Raw genomic sequence first — 10,207 nt, forward strand, 5'->3', positions numbered from 1 at the left:
CACAATTTGTTCAGCCATTACCCAATTGAAGGACATACCCTCTTTTTCCAGTCCTTTGCCACTACAAAAAGCACAGCAATAAATATTTTCGTACAAGTCTGTTTATCTATGATCTCTTTGGGGTACAAACCCAACAACGCTATGGCTGAATCAAAGGGCAGGCATTCTTTTATAGCCCTTTGAGCATAGTTCCAAATTGCCAGCCAGAATGGTGGTATCATTTCACAACTCCACCAGCAGTGCATTAATGTCCCAATTTTGCCACATCCCCTCCAGCATTCATTACTCTCCCCTTCTTTCATTTTAGCCATTCTGCTAGGTTTGAGGTGATACCTCAGAGTTGTTTTAATTTGCATTTCTCTAATTATAAGAGATTTAGAAAACTTTCTCATGTGCTTATTGATAGTTTTGATTTCTTTACCTGAGAATTACCTATTCATGTCTCTTGTCCATTTTTCAATTGGGGAAAGGGTTGATTTTTTAAACAATTGATTTAACTCCTTGTATATTTGAGTAATAAGACCCCTGTCAGAGTTTTTTGTTATAAAGATTTTTTCCCAATTTGTTGTTTTCCTTATGATTTTGACTGCATTGTTTTTGTTTGTACAGAAGCCTTTTAGCTTAATGTAATCAAAGTCATTTAATTTACATTTTGTATTTTTCTCTAGCTCTTGCTTAGTTTTAAAATCTTTCCTTTCCCAGAGATCTGACAGGTATACTATTTTGTGTTCACTTACCTTATTTATAGTTTCCCTCTTTATATTCAGGTCATTCACCCATTCTGAATTTATCCTGGTGTAGGGTGTGAGATGTTGATCTAAACTGAATCTCTCCCATATTGTTTTCCAAATTTCCCAGCAGTTTTTGTCAAATAGTGGATTCATGTTCCAAAAGTTGGGCTCTTTGGGTTTATCGTACACTGTCTTGCTGACGGCATTAACCCCAAGTCTATTCCACTGATCCTCCCTTCTATCTCTTAGCCAGTACCATATTGATTTAATGACTGCTGCTTTATAGTATAGTTTAATATCTGGTACTGCTAGGCCCCCTTCCTTCACATTATTTTTTCATTATTTCCCTTGATATTCTTGATCTTTTGTTATTCCAACTAAAATTTGTTATAGTTTTTCCTAATTCAGGAAAGAAGTTTTTTGGCAGTTTGATAGGTGTGGCACTAAATAGGTAAATTAATTTGGGTAGAATGGTCATTTTTATTATGTTAGCTCGTCTTACCCATGAGCACTCAATATTTTTCCCGTTGTTTAGAGCAAGTTTTACTTTTTTGGAAAGTGTTTTGTAGTTATGTTTGTATAATTCCTGTATTTGTTTTGGAAGATAGATTCCTAAGTATTTTATTTTGTCTAGGTTAATTTTAAATGGTGTTTCTCTTTCTACCTCATGCTGCTGAGATGTGTCGGAAATATATAGAAATGCTGATGATTTATTTGCATTTATTTTCTATCCTGCAACTTTGCTAAAGTTTTTGATTATTTCTACCAGCTTCTTAGTTGATTTTCTAGGATTTTTTAAGTAGACCATCATATCATCTGCAAAGAGTGATAGCTTAGTCTCCTCCCTGCCTATTTTAATACCTTCAGTTTCTTTTTCTTCTCTAAGTGCTGCTGCTAGTGTTTCTAGTAGTGTTAAATAAAAGAGATGATAATGGCATCCTTGTTTCACACCTCTAATCCTGAGATCAGGAGTGGAGTTTGTATGGGGACCCAGTGCAGAGAGGTGCTTGATGGTGGAAACAGCACCCTGAGACTGTAAAAGGACCTTCAGTCAGAAGAACAAGCTTGACCCAGAGAACAACCAGACATGGGACTTCAGGAGCCTAAAGAGCACCAACAGATCCTGGGTGGAAGCATAAAGCTGAGAGGGCACCCAGCTCACACAATGGCAAACCAGAATCAGGAAAAGCAGAAGAGAAATTTGAAGAAGAAGTCTTTAACATGTGACAACTTTTACACAGAAAAAATCCAGAAAACAGAGCAAACAGCAGAGGAGAAAAAGCAAGTAATCCTATCCAAACCTTCCCAAAACAATGAAAGTGGGTCACAAGGTCTTGAAAAGTTCAAATCTGAGATTATGAGAAAGATGGAAGAGATCTGTCAAGAAAATAACAGTTTAAAAGGCAGAATTTCACAATTGGAAAGTGAGGCAAGCAAATAAGTCAAAGCCCAGAAATGACTAGATTGAAAAGGAAAACCAAAAGACTGTAGCCGAAAAATCAATCTCTAAAGACTAGAATTGTGTAATTCAAAAACATGCCCCCAAATCAAAAGAATTTATAAGCAAATTGAAGGCCAAAATCAAACAGCTGGAAAATAGGACAGACCAAATTTAAAGGGAAAATCAAAACCTTACTGCAGAAAAACAGTGTCTAAAGACAAGAATTGAACAAGTAGAAGCCAGTGATCTATCAAGACAGCAAGAACAAATAAAACAAAGTCAAAAGACTGATAAAATAGAAGGAAACATGAAATATCTCAATGAAAAATAGACAGATCAAGAAAACAGGTTTAGGAGAGACAATCTGAGAATCATTGGACCTCCTGAAAAAGCAAAAATTAATAGAATTTGGACTCCATACTAAAATAAATTTTTCAACAAAATTGCCCTGAAGTTCTACAACAAGAGGGCAATATAGACATTGAAAGGATCCATAGATCACCCTCTACACTAGACCCTGGAAAGACAACCCCCAGGAATATAATAGCCAAATTCAAGAGCTTCCAAGTAAAAGAAAAAATCTTACAAGAAGCCAGAATGAGTCAATTCAAATATCAAGGAGCACCAATCAAGATCACAGAGGATCTGACAGCCTCCACACTAAAAGACCACAGAGCTTGGAATATGATATTCAGAAAGTCAAGAGAACTGTATCTACAACCAAGGATCACCTACCCATCAAACTGACTATATACATCCAGGGGAAAGTTTGGGCATTTGACAAGATAGAAGATTTCCAAGTATTTACAGAGAAAAGACCAGTACTAAATGGAAAGTTCCATATCCAACTACAAAAATCAAGAGAAACATGAAAAGGTAAATAAGAAACAGAGGAGAAACTAAGAAAACTAATGTTTTTAAAATTTTTCCTCTTTAAGGGCTTCAATAAGATCTAATTATTTGTATTCATATGTGGAGAAATGTGATGTATAATTCTCTTTAGTGAACTCTGTTCACCATTATAGTATTCACTATTATAGTAATTAGAAGAATTATTCATAGGGAGAGATTGGAATACTAAATGGTCTAAGATAATATGGGTGGGTGGGAAAAGGGGGGTGAATAGGAGAGTACACCAAGAGAATCTTGAAGGAATAAGAAAATAGGATATTCAATTGCACACAAGAAGGCTATGGGAAGGGTAGGGGATGAATACTATTATAAGAAGGAGAGGAAAAGAGTATTAAGAGGTAATATTTAAATCTTACTCTCAGTGTAATTAACTTGGAAAGGGAAGAGGAGCTATATCCATTGGGATATAAAACTCTATCTATCCCTGTCTTTGGAATCAATACCATATTTGTGTCATAAAAGGAATTTGGTAGGACTCCTTCTTTGCTTATCATATCAATTAATTCGTAAAGTATTGGGACTAGTTGCTCTTTGAATGTCTGATAGGATTCACTTGTGAAGTTGCAGGATACAAAATAAATGCACATAAATCATCAGAAATATATATTTCCAACACATTAGAGCAACAAGAGGTAGAAAGAGAAACACCATTTAAAATCACCGTAGACAATATAAAATACTTGGGAATCTATCTACCAAAACAAACACAGCAATTATACGAAAACAACTAGAAAACACTTTCCAAAAAAATGAAACTGGATCTGAACAATTGGAAAACCATTAATTGTTCATGGATAGGATGAGCTAACATAATCAAAATGAACATTTTACCCAAATTAATTTACCTATTTCGTGCCATACCTATCAAAATACCAAAAAACGTATTTACTGAATTAGTAAAAACTATGACAAATTTCATTTGGAATAACAAAAGATCAAGAATATCAAGGGAAATAATGAAAAAAAATGTGAAGGAAGGGAGCCTAGCAGTACCAGATATTAAACTATATTATAAAGCAGCAGTCATCAAAACAATATGATACTGGCTAAGAGATAGAAGGGAGGATCAGTGGAATAGACTTAGGGTTAATGACGTCAGCAAGACAGTGTATGATAAACCCAAAGAGCCCAACTTTTGGAACATGAATCCACTATTTGACAAAAACTGCTGGGAAATTTGGAAAACAATATGGGAGAGATTCAGTTTAGATCAACATCTCACACCCTTCACCAAGATAAATTCAGAATGGGTGAATGACCTGAATATAAAGAGGGAAACTATAAATAAGTTAAGTGAACACAAAATAGTATGCCTGTCAGATCCCTGGGAAAGGAAAGATTTTAAAACCAAGCAAGAGTTAGAGAAAATTACAAAATGTAAATTAAATGGTTTTGATTATATTAAGCTAAAAAGCTTCTGTACAAACAAAAATAATATAGTCAAAATCATAAGGAAACAAAAAATTCGGGAAAAAATCTTCATAATAGAAACTCTGACAGGGGTCTAATTACTCAAATATACAAGGAGTTAAATCAATTGTATAAAAAAATCAAGCCATTCCCCAATTGAAAAATGGGCAAGAGACATGATTAAGCAATTCTCAGGTAAAGAAATCAAAACTATCAATAAGCACATGAGAAAGTGTTCTAAATCTCTTATAATTAGAGAAATGCAAATTAAAACAACTCTGAGGTACCACCTCAAACCTAGCAGATTGGCTAAAATGAAAGAAGGGGAGAGTAATGAATGCTGGAGGGGATGTGGCAAAATTGGTACATTAATGCATTGTTGGTGGAGCTATGAACTGATCCAAACATTCTGGCTGGCAATTTGGAATTATGCTCAAAGGGCTAAAAATGAATGCCTGCCCTTTGATCCAGCCATACCATTGTTGGGTTTGTACACAAAAGAGATCATAGATAAACAGACTTGTATGAAAATATTTATAGCTGCGCATTTTGTAGTGGCAAAGAACTAGAAAGGTAGGGTATGCCCTTCAAATGGGGAATGGCTGAACAAATTGTGGTATATGCTGGTGATGGAATACTATTGTGCTAAAAGGAATAATAAACTGGAGGAATTCAAGATGAACTGGAAAGACCTACAGGAACTGATGCAGAGTGATAGGAGCAGAGCCAGAAGAACACTGTACACAGAGACTGATATACTATGGTAAAAATCAAATGTAATGGACGTCTGTACCAGCAACAAAGCAATGACCCAAGACAATTCTGAGGGATTTATGGTAAAGAAAGCTACCCACATTCAGAGGAAGATCTTCAGGAGAGGAAACATAGAAGATAAACAATTGCTTGAATGCAGGGGCTGAGGTGGACATGATTGGGGATGTGTACTCGAAACTACCACACCAATGCAACTAACAACAATATGGAAATAGGCCCTGAACAAGGACACTTGTTAAAACCAGTGGAAATGTGCATTGGCCATGTTTGGGGGGAGAGCGGGGGGTAAAGGGGAAAGAAGGGGGATAAAGTATGTAAACATGTAAAAAATGAATATTAATAAATGTTTAAAAAAAAACTCTATCTCTACTGAGAAAGTCAGGAAAGATAAACCAAGGGGAACAGAGCTGTGGGGAGGTAAAAAAAAAAAAAAAGGAAGGGAAGAAGTGGGAGGAAATTCTTTAGACCTTAAGAATAAAAAGAGGGGAATAATAAGAGAGGAGGAGGAAAGGGAAGTAAATCAAGGGAGTGGACAAGGGTTACTGGCTTAAAGCAAACCACTGGTTTAAAAGGACATAGTGTAAGAAGAAGAGGTAGAACTAGGAGAGGATACCAAAATGTTGGCGAATACACAACTCACAATTATAACTCTGAATGTGAATGGGATGAACTTACCCATAAAACAGAAGTAAATAGCAGTGTGGATTAGAAACCAAAATTCTACCACATGTTGTCTACAAAAAACACATATGAGGCAGGTGGACATACACAAGTTTAAGGCAAAGGGTTTTACCAAAATCATTTTGGATCCAAATGAGAAAAAAAGGCAAGAGCGGCGATCATGATTTCTGACAAAGTCAAAGTAAAATAGACATGATTAAAAAAGACAGGGAAGGTCATTACATCCTGATTAAAGGTAATATAGACAATGAGGAAATAACAGTGCTCAATAGGTATGCACCAAATGGCATAGCATCCAAATTCGTAAAGGAGAAACTGGTAGAGCTCAAGAAGGAAGTAGGTAGTAAAACCATACAAGAGGGAAATCTAAATATTCCTCTTTCAGATCTAGATAAATCAAACCAAAAAAATAAATAAGAAAGAGGTAAGAGAGGTGAATGAAGTCCAAGAAAAAATAGATTTAATTGATATGTGGAGAAAAATAAATTGGGACAAAAAGGAATACACCTTTTTTGCTGCATATGGTAAAATCACAAATGTAATAGGGAATAGAAACATTACAAACAAATGCAAAAGAACAAAAATAATAAACCTTCTCAGACCATAATGCAATAAAAATAATAATTAATAAGGGCACCTGGACAGGCAAATCAAAAACTAATTGGAAATTAAATGATATGATTCTCCAAAACCAATTAGTCAAAGAAGAAATCATAGAAACAATCAACAATTTCATTGAAGAAAATGACAATGATGAGACATCTTACCAAACTCTGTGGGATGTAGCCAAGGCAGTACTCAGGGGAAACTTTATATCCTTGAGTGCATATATTAACAAATTAAGGAGGGCAGAGATTAATGAATTGGGCATGCAACTCAAAAAATTAGAAAGTGAGCAAATTAAAAATCCCCAGATGAAAACTAAATTAGAAATACTAAAAATCAAGGGAGAAATTAATAAAATCGAAAGTAAAAGAACTATTGAATTAATAAATAAGACTAGAAGCTGGTACTTTGAAAAAATAGATAAAATAGACAAAGTATTGGTCAATCTAATAAAAAAAGGAAAGAAGAAAACCAAATTGACAGTATCAAAGATGAAAAGGGAGACCTCACCTCTAATGAAGGGGAAATTAAGGCAATAATTAAAAACTATTTTGCCCAATTATATGGCAATAAATGTAACAATGTAAGAGATATGGATGAATATTTACAAAAATATAAATTGCCTAGATTAACAGCAGAAGAAATAGAATACCTAAATAATCCCATATCAGAAAAAGAAATTGAACAAGCCATCAAAGAACTCCCTAAGAAAAAAATCACCAAAACCTGATGGATTCACAAGTGAATTCTGTCAGACATTCAAAGAGCAACTAATCCCAATACTATACTAATCATTTGATATGATAAGCAAAGAAGGAATCCTACCAAATTCCTTTTATGACACAAATATGGTACTGATTCCAAAGTCAGGCAGATCAAAAACAGAGAAAGAAAATTACAGACCAATCTCCTTAATGAACATACATGCAAAAATCTTTAAAAGAATACTAGCAAAAGGACTCCAGAGAGTGATCAAGAGGGTTATTCATCATGATCACGTGGTATTTATACCAGGAATGCAAGGATGGTTCAACATTAGGAAAACCATGCACATAATTGACTATATCAACAAGCAAACCAACAAAAACCACATGATTATCTCAATAGATGCTGAAAAAGCCTTTGACAAAATTCAACACCCATTCCTACTGAAAACAATAGAAAGTATAGGAATAGAAGGACCTTTCCTAAAAATAATAAACAGTATATATCTTAAACCATCAAACAGCATCATATGCAATGGGGAAAAATTAAAAGCCATTCCAATAAGATCAGGTGTGAAACAAGGATGCCATTATCATCTCTTTTATTTAACATTGTACTAGAAACACTAGCATCAGCAGTTAGAGAAGAAAAAGAAATTGAAGGTATTAAAATAGGCAAGGAGGAGACTAAGCTATCATTCTTTGCAAATGATATGATGGTATACTTAAAAAATCCTAGAGAATCAACTAAAAAGCTTGTAGAGGGGCAGCTGGGTAGCTCAGTGGAGTGAGAGTCAGGCCTAGAGACAGGAGGTCCTAGGTTCAAACCCGGCCTCAGCCACTTCGCAGCTGTGTGACCCTGGGCAAGTCACTTGACCCCCATTCCCCACCCTTACCAATCTTCCACCTATGAGAAAATACACCGAAGTACAAGGGTTTAAAAAAAATTAAAAAAAAAAGCTTGTAGAAATAATCAACAACTTTAGCAAAGTTTCAGGATACAAAATAAATGCACATAAATCATCAGAATTTCTATATATTTCCAACACATCACAGCAGCAAGAAGTAGAAAGAGAAACACCATTTAAAATTAACCTAGACAAAATAAAATACTTGGGAATCTATCTACCAAAACAAATATAGGAATTATACGAACATAACTACAAAATTCTTTCCAAAAAAGTAAAACTTGGTCTGAACAACGGGAAAAACATTGAGTGCTCAAGGGTAGGACTAGCTAACATAATAAAAATGACCATTCTACCTAAATTAATTTACCTATTTAGCACCACACCTATCAAACTACCAAAAAACTTCTTTACTGAATTAGGAAAAACTATAACAAATTTCATTTAGAATAACAGAAGATCAAGAATATCAAGGGAAATAATGAAAAAATAATTTGAAGGAAGGGAGCCTAGCAGTACCAGATATTAAACTATATTATAAAGCAGCAGTTATCAAAACAATATGGTACTGGCTAAGAGATAGAAGGGAGGATCAGTGGAATAGACTTGGGGTTAATGACGTCAGCAAGACAGTGTACGATAAACCCAAAGAGCCCAACTTTTGGGAAATGAATCCACTATTTGACAAAAATTTCTGGGAAATTTGGAAAACAATATGGGAGAGATTCGGTTTAGATCAACATCTTACACCCTACACCAAGATAATGAACATAAAGAGGGAAATTATAAATAAGTTAAGTGAACACAAAATAGTATGCCTCTCAGATCTCTGGGAAAGGAAAGATTTTAAAACCAATCAAGAGCTAGAGAAAATTACAAAATTTAAATTAAATGATTTTGATTATATTAAGATAAAAAGCTTCTGTACAAACAAAAACAATGCAGTCAAAATCAGAAGGGAAACAACAAATTGGGAAAAAATCTTTATAAAAAAAAACTCTGACAGGGGTCTTATTACTCAAATATACAAGGAGTTAAATCAATTGTTTAAAAAATCAACCCTTTCTCCAATTGATAAATGGACAAGAGACATGAATAGGCAATTCTCAGGTAAAGAAATCAAAACTATCAATAAGCACATGAGAAAGTGTTCTAAATCTCTAATAATTAAAGAAATGCAAATTAAAACAACTCTGAGGTATCACCTCAAACCTAGCAGAATGGCTAAAATGAAAGAAGGGGAGAGTAATGAATGCTGGAGGGGATGTGGCAAAATTGGGACATTAATGCACTGCTGGTGGAGTTGTGAAATGATACCACCATTCTGGCTGGCAATTTGGAACTATGCTCAAAGGGCTATAAAAGAATGCCTGCCCTTTGATTCAGCCATAGTGTTGGGTTTGTGCCCCAAAGAGATCATAGATAAACAGACTTGTACGAAAATATTTATAGCTGTGCTTTTTGTAGTGGCAAAGAACTGGAAAAAGAGGGTATGTCCTTCAAATGGGGAATGGCTGAACAAATTGTGGTATATGCTGGTGATGGAATACTATTGTACTAAAAGGAATAATAAACTGGAGGAATTCCATGTGAACTGGAAAGACCTCCAGGAATTGATGCAGAGTGAAAGGAGCAGAGCCAGAAGAACATTGTACAAAGAGACTGATATACTATGGTAAAATCAAATGTAATGGACGTCTGTACTATCAGCAAAGCAATGACCCAAGACAATTCTGAGGGATTTATGGAAAGGAACGCTACCCACATTCAGAGGAAAAACTACAGGATTAGAAACACAGAAGAAAAGGAACTGCTTGGACAGTTGTGTTGATGGGGTCATGATTGGGGCTGTAGACCTGAAAAGACCACACCCATGTGTAAATAAGTCTTTACTGACCACACATATTAAAACCCGTGGAAATGTGAATTACCTACAGCGAAGGGGGCAGGGGTTTGAGGGGTTGACAGGGAAAATAAAGACATGGGTTATGTAACCATGGAAAAATTTTCTAAAAATAAAAAAAATTATTTAAAAAAAAA

Source organism: Gracilinanus agilis, chromosome 3 (assembly GCF_016433145.1).
Source record: "Gracilinanus agilis isolate LMUSP501 chromosome 3, AgileGrace, whole genome shotgun sequence".
Lineage (NCBI taxonomy): Eukaryota > Metazoa > Chordata > Mammalia > Didelphimorphia > Didelphidae > Gracilinanus > Gracilinanus agilis.